At 48.8% G+C, this 13,613-nt stretch overlaps 1 protein-coding gene and 1 non-coding gene across 5 annotated transcripts in view; both read left to right on the plus strand.

Moving 5' to 3' along the window:
* Positions 1–13,613, plus strand: part of EPB41L1 (erythrocyte membrane protein band 4.1 like 1) — a 171,984-nt gene that overhangs the window by 55,928 nt on the left and 102,443 nt on the right. The gene's annotated exons all lie outside the window — the stretch shown is intronic.
* Positions 3,886–3,989, plus strand: LOC120368011 (small nucleolar RNA U13). The gene has a single exon (XR_005582241.1). It is a non-coding gene; the product is annotated as a small nucleolar RNA U13 (small nucleolar RNA).

Here is a 13,613-nt window from a genome sequence, read left to right on the forward strand (position 1 = left end):
TCAACATGGAAAACAGCTCCTTCTCTCCCCTGTTCTTGACTGTCAATTCCTCCTCCTGTGGCAGCAGCTCTGAATGCTGACTCTGGATACCCTTGCTGCTCTCCAGCCTCTCCCCTATGTGGTAACAGATCATTCCTCCTGGCTTGCTGCTTGCCTGAGAGCCAGAGGGGTGTCTCTGGGGGACCCAGGCCTCAGGAATGTCACCCACATAAGGTCCAGACATCCAGTATTTCTTCTGTGACTCTTATGGTCTCTGGAATCCCTGGATTTCTTCAGTCCTTCTTGAAGGGATTCCAGCATTTCTGTAAGGGAAAAGGAGGCAGAGAAGGGCAGAGAAATTCTTTCTTTAGGGTCCTTCAACCCCATGGTCCTTATCACCTGGCTCACACTAGAACTAGAATCAAAGTCCTTTATATTTTTTTTCTACAAAGGGTTTTTCAGTGTATCATCTTATCTGATTTTCCTTGTAATCCTGAGAGGTAAGGCAGGGAGGGCATAATTATTCCCATTTTGTGGGTAGGTTAACTGAGGCTCGGAGAACGTAAGTGACTTCTCCAGGGTTACACAGATGATACTGGCGGAGCAGGGCTAGAAGATAGAAGCCAGTGTCCAGGAAACCTGACCCTTATTCTCAGTGCCCAGTGCTGACAGCTACTGGGAGAGCCTCTGGCTGGCCTCTTAGTCCTTCTCCACCTCCAGGAACCCTCTCTGGTTCAGCCCAGAACTCAGAAGGTCTGAGTTCAGATCTTCCCAGGCTTCCTAAGGCCTCCAGAGTAAAGCCTCACTCACCAGTTCTGTATTTGAGCATTCCCCAAATCCAGCCCTAACTAATTGCTCTTGCCAATCTCAGCTAACGTAACAGGCTAGACTTTTCCTTCTGACAAGGTGGACAAGATTAGCCGTTTGTTAGGGGGCATCCCTCTGTGGGCTATTGGAGGAATGGGTTTCAGCCTGCTTGCTGCTCAGGGAGTAGATAGGGAAACTGAGGCAGGGGTCAGCACAGTCGCTGCCTTCAGGACAGCTTAGAGAAGCAAGGCTAGGAAAAAGCTTGAACTGGGCTTATACGATGGGCCTTTCCCCAGGAAAATCTACCGCTTTCTTTCATTAAATGAAACACAGAGTGTACTGAGTGCCTACTTCTATTCCAGAGAAATCCTTCCAAGGGGTACCCTAGGCTTTCCCAGAAAAGTAGCATCTGGGCCAAACCAGAACCAGAGGCCCAGCTTCCTAAGGAGCGTTGTAGGTTACAGCTCAGCACTTAACAGCAACAACTGGAATTCTGGAATTAGTGATGATGATTGCACAACTCTGTATGTAAATATACTCAAGAGGAATGAATTGTATGCTGTAAAGTGGTACATTCTATGGCACATAAATTATATCTCAATTTTTTTAAAAAAAGAATACCTGAGAACATATTAGAGCATGCCCTGCACATGTTGGTGCTTAATAGATATTTGTTGAATGAATGCATTAATAGAGGTAACATTAATTAATTTATTTTACTTAAAAACTTTGTTTTGATATAATAACATCTTTTTTTTTTTTTTTTTTTTTTCCTGAGACGCAGTTTTGCTTTTGTTGCCCAGCCTTGAGTGCAATGGTGCGATCTTGGCTCACCACAACCTCCACCTCCCAAGTTGAAGCAATTCTCCTTCCTATGGAGTAGCTGGGATTACAGGCGTGTACCACCACACCCGGCTAATTTTGTATTTCAGTAAGGTTGGGGTTTCTCCATCTTGGTCAGACTGGTCTCAAACTCTCAACTTCAGGTGATCTGCCTGCCTCGGCCTCCCAAAGTTCTGGGATTACAGGCATGAGCCACCACGCCTGGCAAGAACATCTTAAAAAGCACATTTATTTGATCCTCACAGCAGCTGTGTGTGGAGGAGGCAGGGCAAGAATAATGATCCTCATTGAACAGATAAAGAAACAGAGGCCTGGAAAGATTAAATGACTCACACAGGGCAATTGATTAGAGTTTTAGGGGGTTGAAATAAGTTTTTCTGCTATCTCCTCCAGCCCTTGATTCATTAAGCAAACCTTAACCAAGCACTTCTATAATTGAGCTGTCCCTGAGGATGCTGAGAAACTGATATAAATGTGACAAGACCTCTCTCATTCCTCATAGTCAAGAGGGAGACTCAGAAGAAGAATCAAGCATGGACAACGTGGTGTGATTAGAGTTGAGCAGCGGCGGGCTCAGGGGCTGCAGTGCCCGAAGGGGCTCTGACCAGCCCTGGGGAGAGCAGGGTGACTGCCCAGGAGGCTGACAGCTGATTGGACCAGGGAGGATCAGAAACATAGCCAAAAGAAAGGGCAAGGTATGGCTGGGTGTGGTGGCTCACACCTGTAATCCCAGCACTTTGAGAGGCTGAGGTGGGCAGGTTGCTTGAGGTTAGGAGTTTGAGAACAGCCTGGCCAACATGTGAAACCCCATCTCCACTAAAAATACAAAAATCAGCCGGGCATGGTGGTACGCACCTGTAATCCCAGCCACTGGGGAGGCTGAGGCAGGAGAATTGCTTGAACCTGGGAGGGTTGTAGTGAGTCGAGACTGAGCCACTGCAATCCAGCCTGGATGACAGAGCAAGACTCCATCTCAATAATAATAATAATAATAATAATAATAATAATAATAATAAAGGGCAAGGTGGGGCAGGGTATCTTCATGCCAGTCCAAAATACCCTGGAATCCTGTGATGAGATTAGGGCTGGCTTTGATTCAGAAGAACAGGAGGAGTCACTGATGAATTTTAAGCAGGGGAGGAACAATGATAGATTGCTCACTGCCCTCCATCCAGGGTAAGCCCATCTCAGCCCATTCTTCAATACCACTCTCCCTGCCCACCCTCCTCCTCTGAACCCTCTGCGCTTGTCACGTGGTGAGCCTGATAGAGGCGAACTTGAGCCCAGGTGTGCTCTCTCCCAGAGCAAGCTAGTCCTTGTTTCACACTCCAAGTGGCCCTCTTCAGTTTGAGTCAGCCCCTGACATTGCTGTTCTGGCCTTCAACTGATCACAGCTAGAAACTGTCAGTAACATTATTACTAAGCGCTAATAACCATTAAAACAGATGACCATTCATCAACCCCCTACTCTAAGCCAGGCATGGTTATAAGTGATTCATTTCTGTATGACTTAAAGTCATTTAATCCTCATCCTAAGAAATAGGTCATAGTATAATCCCTAGTTGGCAGATCAGAAAACAGAGGCACAGAAAGGTGTCATAATTTGCTTAAGTGTTGGTGAAGCTGAGATTCAAAACCAGAGGCTGTGCTGAGTCTTACACACCAGACTACAGAGTACAGAGGAGGAAAAGGGCAGTCAGTCCAGCTGGAGACTGAGTGAGCAAAGAGGGACTGGCCCGTGAACTTGGCAAGCCACAGAAGCACACACAGGCCTTGAAGTCCATTCATTCAGCATGATGGGGGCAATCTGCCTTTTGCCTTTGAACCCAGGATTTCTGAAGCTCTAGGCCAACCGTGTCCCTGCCTGTTTGATGTAGCCTGGCTGGAGCCTGAGTCTGGACAGCCAGATTCATATTTTCTCTCTCATCTGTTTCTCGTTCTCCTACTTACCACCCCAGTGCTTGGGCCTGGAAATGGATTCTGCCTCCAGCTGCTCCTCCATTGGGTCCTGATTTAGTCAGCAAATTTTTATTGACTTCCTACCATAATCCAGACACTGTCCTATGTACTGAGAGAGGCGAACATGGCAAGTAAACACATGCTATGGTCTGGATGTTTGTGTCCCCCTGTAATTTATTTGCTGAAATCCTAACCGCCAAGGTAATGGCATTAGGAGGTGGGGCCTTTGGGAGGTAATGAGGTCATGAGGGCTCCACCTTCATGAATGGAAGAATGCCCCTGTAAAAGAGATCTCAGAGCCTTTTGTGGTTCCTGAGCATGATGATTGGGTGTTCACACACATGTGTGAGATATGCCACCTTTGAACCTTGTTACAGTGTCAGCATATTACCTGTCTGACACGAAGAAAAAAAGAGAGATCTCAGAGAGCCGGCTTTCCCTTCTACCATATAACGACAAGCTAGAAGGCACCATCGCTGAAGCAGAAAGCAGCCCTCAGTAGACACTGAATCTGCTGGCACCCTGATCTTTGACTTCTGGCCTCCAGAAGTGTGAGAAACACATTTTGTTGTTTATGAGCCACCCAGTTGATGGTGTTTTTTTATAGCAGCCCGAAAGCAGAACTTCATACCATTCTCTGGCATTTCCCAAGGGGTAGTGACAAAGATGTCTCTTGGTTCCTCCATGGGATGCATGATTTTGAATTTGGAAAAATACCTCTGTTGGAGAAGGTAGTATATGCTGGGAGCCCCGGGCTGGGGGTCAGGCTTGGGCTGTGATCCTGCCTCTGCTATGGCCTTGCTGGGTGACCTTAGGCTGGTCCTTGACTCTCGGGTTCTCTTCCTCCCCATCTACCAAAGGAGAGGATTGGTTGGGATATGAGAACAGTCCCTGGCATTTGTGGGGCATTTGCCTGGCCTATGTCTCATGTGCTCACAGGAGCCCAGGCTGATTCCAAGGTCCCTTCCTGCCTAGCAGTTGGCTCCTGGGTCTCACATGCCCTGGAAGTGACCTCTGGGATGGGTAGCTCATCAGCTCCCCCATACTTTAGCCTGAGGAGTCTCCTGCTGGCTTCTCAGAGCTGACGGAACAGATTCCATCAAGGCAGCCCCTGACACAGGAGCCAGACCTGTCCAGCAGAGACCCCACACACTGGTGGGTGTAACCTCTTATGCTTTCCTTTGGGCAGGAAGTGGGGAGCGCTGGAGTGCAGGTGGAGTGAGAGCAGACTTTCAAGGCCCCTGAAAACTATGCAGTTAACCTAGTCCTACCTCAGGAAGGGTAGTGAAACCAAAGCCCTAGAAGGGGCCTCTTTCCCCAAGACTTTGCTGAGTGCCACCAAACTATGCTGGGACCCAGATCTACTGACCACTCCCTGCACAAGTGCATTGTGTGCTCAGCTGTTTCTGGGCCTTGCTCGTGGTGTGGGGGAGGGCAAAGGATACAGCGTGTTTGCACCCGGCCAGGTTTTTTTTTTTTTTTCAACAATAATTGTAAAATTTTATTTTCTAGTAAATTGGGACATACACATAGCCTGTGATCCAGCAAGTCTACTCATAAGTCAACATAAATAATACTAGTTATAGCAAACAACACTCAAACCTCAGTGTTTTACTGCAGCAAAGTTTTATTTCTTGCTCATATCATATGCTGATGTGAGTCAATGTGGCAGTAGTTCTGTTCCACATGATTACTCAATCTAGTGGTTCTTCTAGTGGCCACATTTTATCCTGGTGCTTTGGTTGGGGGGTAAAAGTGTCTCCATGTCATTTGTCATGTTTCCCTGCCTCCTGTCACGTTTCCTGCCCAACTGACGCAGACAGCTGATAGGTTGAGTGCCCAGAGGAGAGGGCGATGCAGAGGGCAGGCCTTTGTGCCTAATGGGGACAGGAGGCCTGGTAAGTCCTGCTGTGCGCCATTCCTGGTGGTGGAGCCGCTCAGTGGTGAGCGCCCATCCTCTCTCCAGGCAATGGCCATGTGGCCTCAGCTAGCAGGCCTGGAAGAGCCTCTCTGTGTCTTTCCTGACCCCTGGTTTTTGGTGTCCACAGCCTCACTCACACCGCTGCAGCTCTGGGCTCTGTGACTCGGCTCTGGCACAGAGACTGGTTTGGCAGGTTTGACCGCACCCATGAGCAGTGTGAGGGCTGGGAGCTGGGGTGGGGCAGGTCTGAGGAGGCAGTGCTGCCCTGTCCTTACCTCCATGCCCCTAAATTCCAGCCTCACTTCTGCTACCTTTTCACCTTTCTCAAGGGAGGCTTCCTGGGAAGCTGGAAGGCAGAAGCTACGCAGACTTCTAGTCCTGATTCCGCTGCTTACTTGGTATGTGGCCCTTGGCCAGCCCCTTTCCCTTCTTGGACCTCAGTTTCAGCACCTGTACAATGGGGTTTGGGCTCAGCAATCCTCAGATAGCCACGCTGTATGATTCTAGTTAGGGCTTTGCCATTTTCTCTCCATCCCTAAATAAATGATAGAGCACTGACTGCTGTAGGTCCTGGCTGGGTAAAATGAGTGCCTCAACCCCTGCTTGCTTCCTGGGGATGTTGATAGGATCAGCCAACATCCTAGCAAGGATCCAGTCTCATGGCAAAGTTTTCTTTTTACAGTCTGGCCTGCCCTTATCTGGCTCAAGCAGAAGGAGAGAGGATACCTAGAGAAGGGGCTTTCTCTAAGTCCCCTCCTATGCTCCACTTACCCTGAGACCGTAATTGACTGAGAACCAGGCTTTCTGAGAACCATGATCGGGGGAGGGGCAGAGAACAAGAACAGAGGAAAGGCCCTTCCTTGTACTTGCTGCCTCCCGTTCCTCCTGACCTTCAGCTCAGCCCAGGGTCTAGTTCAGGTCAGCTCACTACAACCTCTGCCTCCCAGGTTCAAGCAATTCTCCTGCCTCAGCTTCCCAAGTAGCTGGAATTACAGGCATCCACCACTATGCCTGGCTAATTTTTGTATTTTTAGTAAAGATGGGGTTTCACTATGTTGGCCAGGCTGGTCTCGAACGCCTGACCTCAGGTGATCCATCTGCCTTAACCTCCCAAAGTGCTAGGTTTACAGGAGTGAGCCAGCACCCTGGGCAGAAAATTTAAGTTCTGATAATGTATAGATCAGAAGAAGGAATGGGAGTTAGATGAAGAGGACATTCCCAGCCTGAGATGGGGCATAGAGAGAGAAAGAAAAGGGAATTAACATTCATTGAACACCTATGTGCCAGTGCTATGCCAGTTACTTTGTGTACATTACATATGAAAGAAGGAAAAGGGAATTAACATTCATTGAGCACCTATATGCCAGTTCAATGTGAATTACTTTGTGTACATTACATATACCACCTATATTCTCAAGTCTCCTTTCCAAGTGGCAGCCAGAGTGAACTTTGCAAAACACAAATTTGACCATGTCACTCAGTGCCTTTCCTCTGCCCTTAGAATAAAATCTAAACTCCTTACCATGGTGTACAGAGCCCTGAGTGAGCTGGTCCCTGCCTCCCTGTTCCAGCCATCTGTCTCTCCATTGGTCATTTACGTCAGCCACAGGAGTCTTCTCTCTAGTAATTTAGCAAATTCATTCCAGCCTCAAGACCTTTACACATGCTTAGGTTCCCTCTTCTTAGAATTCTTTTCCTGGCTCTTTGCCGCCTTGGCTCCTTCTTTTCCTTTATGTCTCCATTTAAGTTAGTCCTCCCACTCCGTGCACTGCTTTCTGCCACCACCTCTTGATTCCTCCATAATGCTTATCACAATTTGTAGCTATTTATCTTTCTTTCTCTCTGTCTCCCTTCCCTCCCTCCTTCCCTCCCTTTCTTCCTTCCTTTCTTGAGTCTCTCTGTCACCCAGGCTAGAGTGCCGTGGCGTGATCTTGGCTCACTGCAACCTCTGCCTCCTGGATTCTAGCAATTCTTCTGCCTCAGCCTCCCGAGTAGCTGAGAATCTGCCACCACGCCCGGCTAATTTTTGTATTTTTAGTAGAGACGGCGTTTCACTGTGTTAGCTAGGATGGTCTCAATCTCCAGACCTTGTGATCTTCCCTCCTTGGCCTCCCAAAGTGCTAGTATTACAGGCGTGAGCCACTACACCCAGCCCTGTCTTTTTCTTTTAATGTCATGTTCATTCTTGCTTCCACATGGCATGGCACACAGTGTATTCAATAAGTATTTGTTGGATGAATGAATGAGTGACTTGTAAGGAAATGAGAGAGTGCTGCTTGAGTGCCTGGCATAGGGTATGGCTCTTAGGTGCTCAATAAATGGCAGCTTTTAGTGAGAACTGACATGGCAGACATAATAAATACCCACTGATAGATTGCATACATGGCGGTAGGGGATGCATCGGGCAATTAATGTTGGAAAGTGATGAGCTCCTGCCAGATCTTGCTGGTTCCTGATGCTCGGCCAAAGAGTTTAGACTTCCTGAAAGACAGTAGCTGGAAGTCATTGCTGGGCCATTAATGTAACTATAAAGCTCTGCTTCTGAGGTGTGGGCTCAGCCACTTTTCATACTCAAGGGGCTGTGCTGTATGGTGGTGGGGGTGCAGAGTTGGGGACAAACCCAGAGAGAGACAGGCTGGGAAACTTCCTGGCCTTTACTCTGTTTCTAGGGATCGGAGGATAGGAGTGGCCTAAGAGTCAGATGCTTGGATTTCCATTTGAGCCCCTTCCCTTATCAACCGTGTGACTTCTGCCAGGCTCATCCACATCTCTGACTGTGTTTCTTCATGTGTAAACAGGCTGCTGTTCGTACCTGCCTCATAGTTTTCTTGCAGAGGATCAATTAGGTAGAACCTGCAAAGGGCTTAGGAGAGAGCCTGGCACATACTGAGCACTCTGTAAAGGTGAGCTATTATCTTCCATTCAACGATAAGGGATTCAAAAAGGTAGAGTGAACAACAAATGCACAGAAAAAAGCATAGCGGCATAAAACAGGAGGGTGCTTTGGAGTGGCAGGAGTTTCCTGTGTGTGTTGGGGATGGCAAGGAGGCAAGTGGAGCAGCCAGTGGGTCTAGCTCCTGCAGCCCGTGTGTATATTGGGCCAGGAGCTGGCACTTTATCTGGAGAGCGATGAAGACACTGCAGGGTATTAGGTTGGGAATGATGTGATCTGATTTCTGGCAGTGGGGGGATGAATTGGAAGGATAAGGCTAGAGACCAGGAGACAGATGGCCGGCTGTTGGTGTGGCCTGGGGAGAAGTGGTGGGCTTCATCTCAGGCTCGTGGAAGTGTAGAAGAACAGACCACAGAGTGAATAGAGACCGAGAATGAATGGAGTGTGGGGCCTGATGGGTGTCGGGGAAGGGAGGGGGAAGAAAGAAACTCATCTTGGATGACTGCAGGCTTTCTCAATGGGGTGGCTGATGAGATTATAAAGCTGAAAAGTACGGACAGTGCATGTGGGTTTTGATGCCTGTAGTCTGACTTTTCTGTGAATTCAGTAGCTCCCTGAGAAACCTCTCTTTTATCTGACTCTCGGTGTAGAAAATCTTTCTGAAATCTCTGAATGATGACTCCTCCATTAGGGATGAGGAGGGCCCCCCGTGGGGACACTGTGCATGCCTCCTAAGGAGGGGTGGCCGCTTGGCCCCCTTTGGTGGTGACAAAGCTGGGGATTTATTTGGAAGCTGTATTTCAGAGTCTATCAGTTTTCTTGTGATTTTCTTCAAAGCTTGTACAAAGAGGCAGTTCCAGTTAGTGGAGCGTTTTATGTATGTGTTCCTTGGCTCTGGACCAAGGCTAGGCAACTTTTCAAGAGTGATGAAAGGTGAGCTCCTGCTTGCTCCCTCTTCCCATTATTTTCTTATTTTCTTTCTTTCCCTTTTTTTTTTTTTTTTTTTTTTTTAAGATGGGGTTTCACCATGATGGCCAGGCTGGTCTTGAACTCTTGACCTCAGGTGATCCACCCACCTCGGCCTCCCAAAGTGCTAGGATTACAGGCGTGAGCCACCGTGCCGGCCTCCCATTGTTTTCTTGATGAATATGGATGGGAAGCTCACACTCCAGAGAAACTTAGGTCTTAGATTATCCAGTCTAATTTTCCTTATGTATGGGAACAAGAGAAGGTTCATGAAACTTACTCATCATTGTGAATAATGCCACAGCTGGGCTTGACCCAGGCACCTCACTGGCAGCTACAGGCTTTCCCATGGCATGCAGCTGGCACTGCCTCTGTAGGGGAGGATGGGGTGATGAACTGATGAGCATCAGCACAGCCCCTGGCCCATCTCAGAGGCACACACCTAGTGGCAGCAGGAGGACCCTCGCAGACTAGAGAGGACTCAGCTATCATTCTAAGCCTCCAACAGTGAGGCTCATCCCTACTCTGCCTGCCATCTGAGATGAACTCAGAGATATGACTGAAGTTTCAGGGCTAAAACCAAGGGGATTGGGTTGGTACCCCTCCTTACCAGAAAGGGAGAGGAGAGCCCTGCCTGGGTTGGGTGGAATAGTCTGCATCCCCATCGAAGCTGATTGCAGTGATGAGGAGATGCCTTTGTCTGAGTTGCCAGGGGAACCAAAGTTTCTGCCTTATTCTGAGGCCTGATTGGCTCCTGCTGGAGCTGGAGCTTTGGTGAATGGAAGGGCATCTCTTCTGCCTACAACTTCCCTGAGGTGAGAGATGAGCAAGGCTGGAGTCCCCATGGATGCACTGTGTAGGTGTCTCTGTCCCACCTCCTCAGCTCGGGGTGCCGGACTGCCTTGTTCATCCATCTTTCACTAATCCCAGGCAGCATCTGCTCCAGGACTTTCATCCTCCTAGGTCCAGGAAAACTAGTCTAAGAATCAGAAAACCTATATACCAATCCTGGCATACCCAGACTTACTCTTGGCCTTGGGCAGGCCTCTTCTCCCTGGGACTTGGTTTCCCTATCCTATAAAAATGAAGGCACTGGGCTAAACTCGGGTCCTTCGAACTCTGACTTCCCTGACCACACAGCCCAGATGCCCTCCTCTCTGACCTTCCATAGTCCTCCTCATGCCTCTTGCGTGCCTCTGCCTGGATTCTCTTTCTTGTAGATTCCCTTGTAAGATGCAGGTCAGAATAGGGAGTTGCAACCAGCTTTGAGCGTTGTTTTGGTTTTCTCTAGGAAAATTGTGCTCCCTGAAGCCTGTCCTAGAAGTCCCACCTCCTGCAACCCCTCTTGTCCTCATCTGTCTCACCTGGACCAAGGCACAGGATCAGAAGCCAGGAGGAATGAATGATGGGTGCTCGTGTCTGCTGCAGGGTGGGGCTGGGCAGCTAGAAGAGTCCTGGAGCTCAGCAGTCCTGGGTTCCAGGCCTGACTTGTCTACCTGCTGGCTAGGTAACCTGGGAGGGTGGCTCAGTTGCCCCATCTATCACACAGGAATAATAATGCCACTTGACAGGGCTTGTTGCCAAGATGACATGTCTGCCATATAGGAGATAGCAATTCCCTTCCCTACTCTCTCTTCTTCTTTTTTTTTTTTTTTTTTTTTTTTTGAGACGGAGTTTCACTCTTGTTACCCAGGCTGGAGTGCAATGGTGCGATCTCGGCTCACCGCAACCTCCACCTCCTGGGTTCAGGCAATTCTCCTGCTTTAGCCTCCTGAGTAGCTGGGATTTCAGGCACGTGCCACCATGCCCAGCTAATTTTTTGTATTTTTAGTAGAGACGAGGTTTCACCATGTTGACCAGGATGGTCTCAATCTCGACCTCGTGATCCAACCGCCTCGGCCTCCCAAAGTGCTGGGATTACAGGCTTGAGCCACCGCACCCGGCCCCTTGCTCTCTCTTCTAAACAAGGCAAGGAGATGGGAAAGGCAGGGAGATGGGGATGAGGAGGGACCCTCAGCTGCAGGACCTGAGGTGCCCCAGGCCGGGCCTTAGATACTGCTCACTCCTGGCAGTGCCAAAAAGCAGGGAGAAAAAAGTATTGCCTTGGGCGGATGGGGGAGGCTGTGTGTCAGAGCTAATGTTTGAGTAACACTTTTAAGATCCTCCAGGGAGCTCAAATGAGGATTTTTCAGATGAGTCGAAAATGGAGCAAAGTAATGAGACTGAGGTCACTGGCAGGAAAGGGAGCAGCTTAATTGGTACTGGCCCTGCCTTGGCCCAGCGACACTCATTACCACAGGCTACCCAGGAGGATGACCCGTGCATTTGGACTAAGTTTCTTAGCATGGGGGTGATGGGCTTGCATCTGGTAGTGACTCAGCTCCTCTTCTTGTCGACTCACCAGATTGAGGGTCAGAGGGGCTTCTTAGGTTGTCGGCCTTCAGAGCCTGGTTTAGTTTTTAGCTTTGTGACCTAGCCTCCCTCAACCTCTGGGCTCTGGAGGCAGCAGCCTAGACCTGGCCACTGTCTGTCACAGGTATGGTGGGAGGCAGGGATGGGACATTGAAGTCAGACATGAGTTGCTAGGGGACCTTCCCTGTTTTGCTGAGGTTTGTCTGGGGTCCTGGATGAGGTGACTGGAGAGAGGGAGGAAGGGGAGTTTGTCAGAAGAAAAAAGGCTGATGGGTGTGTTGGGAGAGTGGATTTGTGCCAACGAGGATGTGACTCTCAGGGCAAGCTTGTGGAGCTTACATGGAAGAGGCACAGAATCTAAGGGACTTGTCTCAAAGAGGCTGAGGGATGAGCCTGGGAAGCCAGCATGGGTGGGGGTGAGGAGTGGGTCCTGGGGATGTTTGGAGTCCCTGTGGAAACACAGGTGGTAGAATTGGTGAATGGTATGGATCAAGAGAGTCCTATCCTGAAGATACTAGGAAATTCTGACTAGGCTATTGTACATGAGGCTGCTTCTGTTTTGCTTGGGCTGGACTGGTGGTGAATGGCCACAGGTGGGTGTGTTACCGCTTCACCTGGGAGCCTGGTTTGCATTGCAAATACTGCTCCTGGGGCCGCTGGTCATGGAGGGGGCACTTTTTCAGGCGCCTTCCTGGGGAATGTGTGAGGCTCGATTATTAGATCATTCTTGGCACCTGGTTTGCTATTATGAATGCCGTTGGAAGGGATAAGGGGAAGTGTTGGGTCACTATTGGGTCCCAGGCCACCCTGACCCCAGGCTCGATGCTCCCGAAGTGCTCCCTCTCCTTGGTCTCTGGGACAGCACACCCTGCCCTTTGGCTTTCCGACTTCCTCTCTGGCCTGCCCTCATTTGCCTGTTCCTGCTCCTCTCCTTAACTGCTCAGCGTGTGACTTCCTCAGGGCTGCATTGCAATTATTATTGTCATGTTTAAAATAATACTGGTTTTTAATTTTAAAAGTTCGATTTGTTTATTTATTTTTAAAAAACAATGAGATCTCACTATGTTGGCCAGGCTGGAGTGCAGTGGCAACTCACAGGTGTGATCACAGCCTCAAACTCTTGGACTCAAGGGATCCTTCCACTTCAACCTCCAGAGTAGCTGGGATTACAGGAGTGTGCCACTGCACCCGGCATTTATTTATTTATTTTGAGATGGAATCACACTCTGTCACTCAGGCTGAGTGCAGTGGCTTGATCTCAGCTCACTGCAACCGCCACTTGCCAGGTTCAAGTGATTCTCATGACTCAGCTTCCCAAGTAGCTGGGATTACAGGCACCCACCACCACGCCCAGTTAATTTTTCTGTTTTTAGTAGGAATGGGGTTTCTCCATGTTGACCAGGCTGATTTCAAACTCCTGACCTCAAATGACCTGCCCTCCTCAGCCTCCCAGAATGCTGGTATAGGCATGAGCTACTGTGCCTGGCAGTTATTATTATTTTTTTTAAATTAAAGCCATAATAGCATAGTACCAAGATTTGGGAAAACAGGAAGCAGAAAAAAATTACTTCTGAATATGGTTAGGAGTTTGGTGTGTTTCCTTTCACTGGTTTTCCTTTGCTCTTTCTTTCATACCCATAATTTCTACTGCATCATCAGTACTGTCCTGCGTTTTTCTCTTACCGATGTATTGGAAGCTGCCTTCTGTTTCGTTACTAAGGATTCTATTAAACACATGATCGACTCATCCCTCTTCCTGCTGATGGATATTCAGGCTGTTTCCAGTTTTTGCTGTTATGAATAACAGTGCAATGAACATTGCATAAAATGCTC

The sequence above is a fragment of the Saimiri boliviensis genome, chromosome 9, assembly GCF_048565385.1.
Source record: "Saimiri boliviensis isolate mSaiBol1 chromosome 9, mSaiBol1.pri, whole genome shotgun sequence".
Taxonomy (NCBI): Eukaryota; Metazoa; Chordata; class Mammalia; order Primates; family Cebidae; genus Saimiri; species Saimiri boliviensis.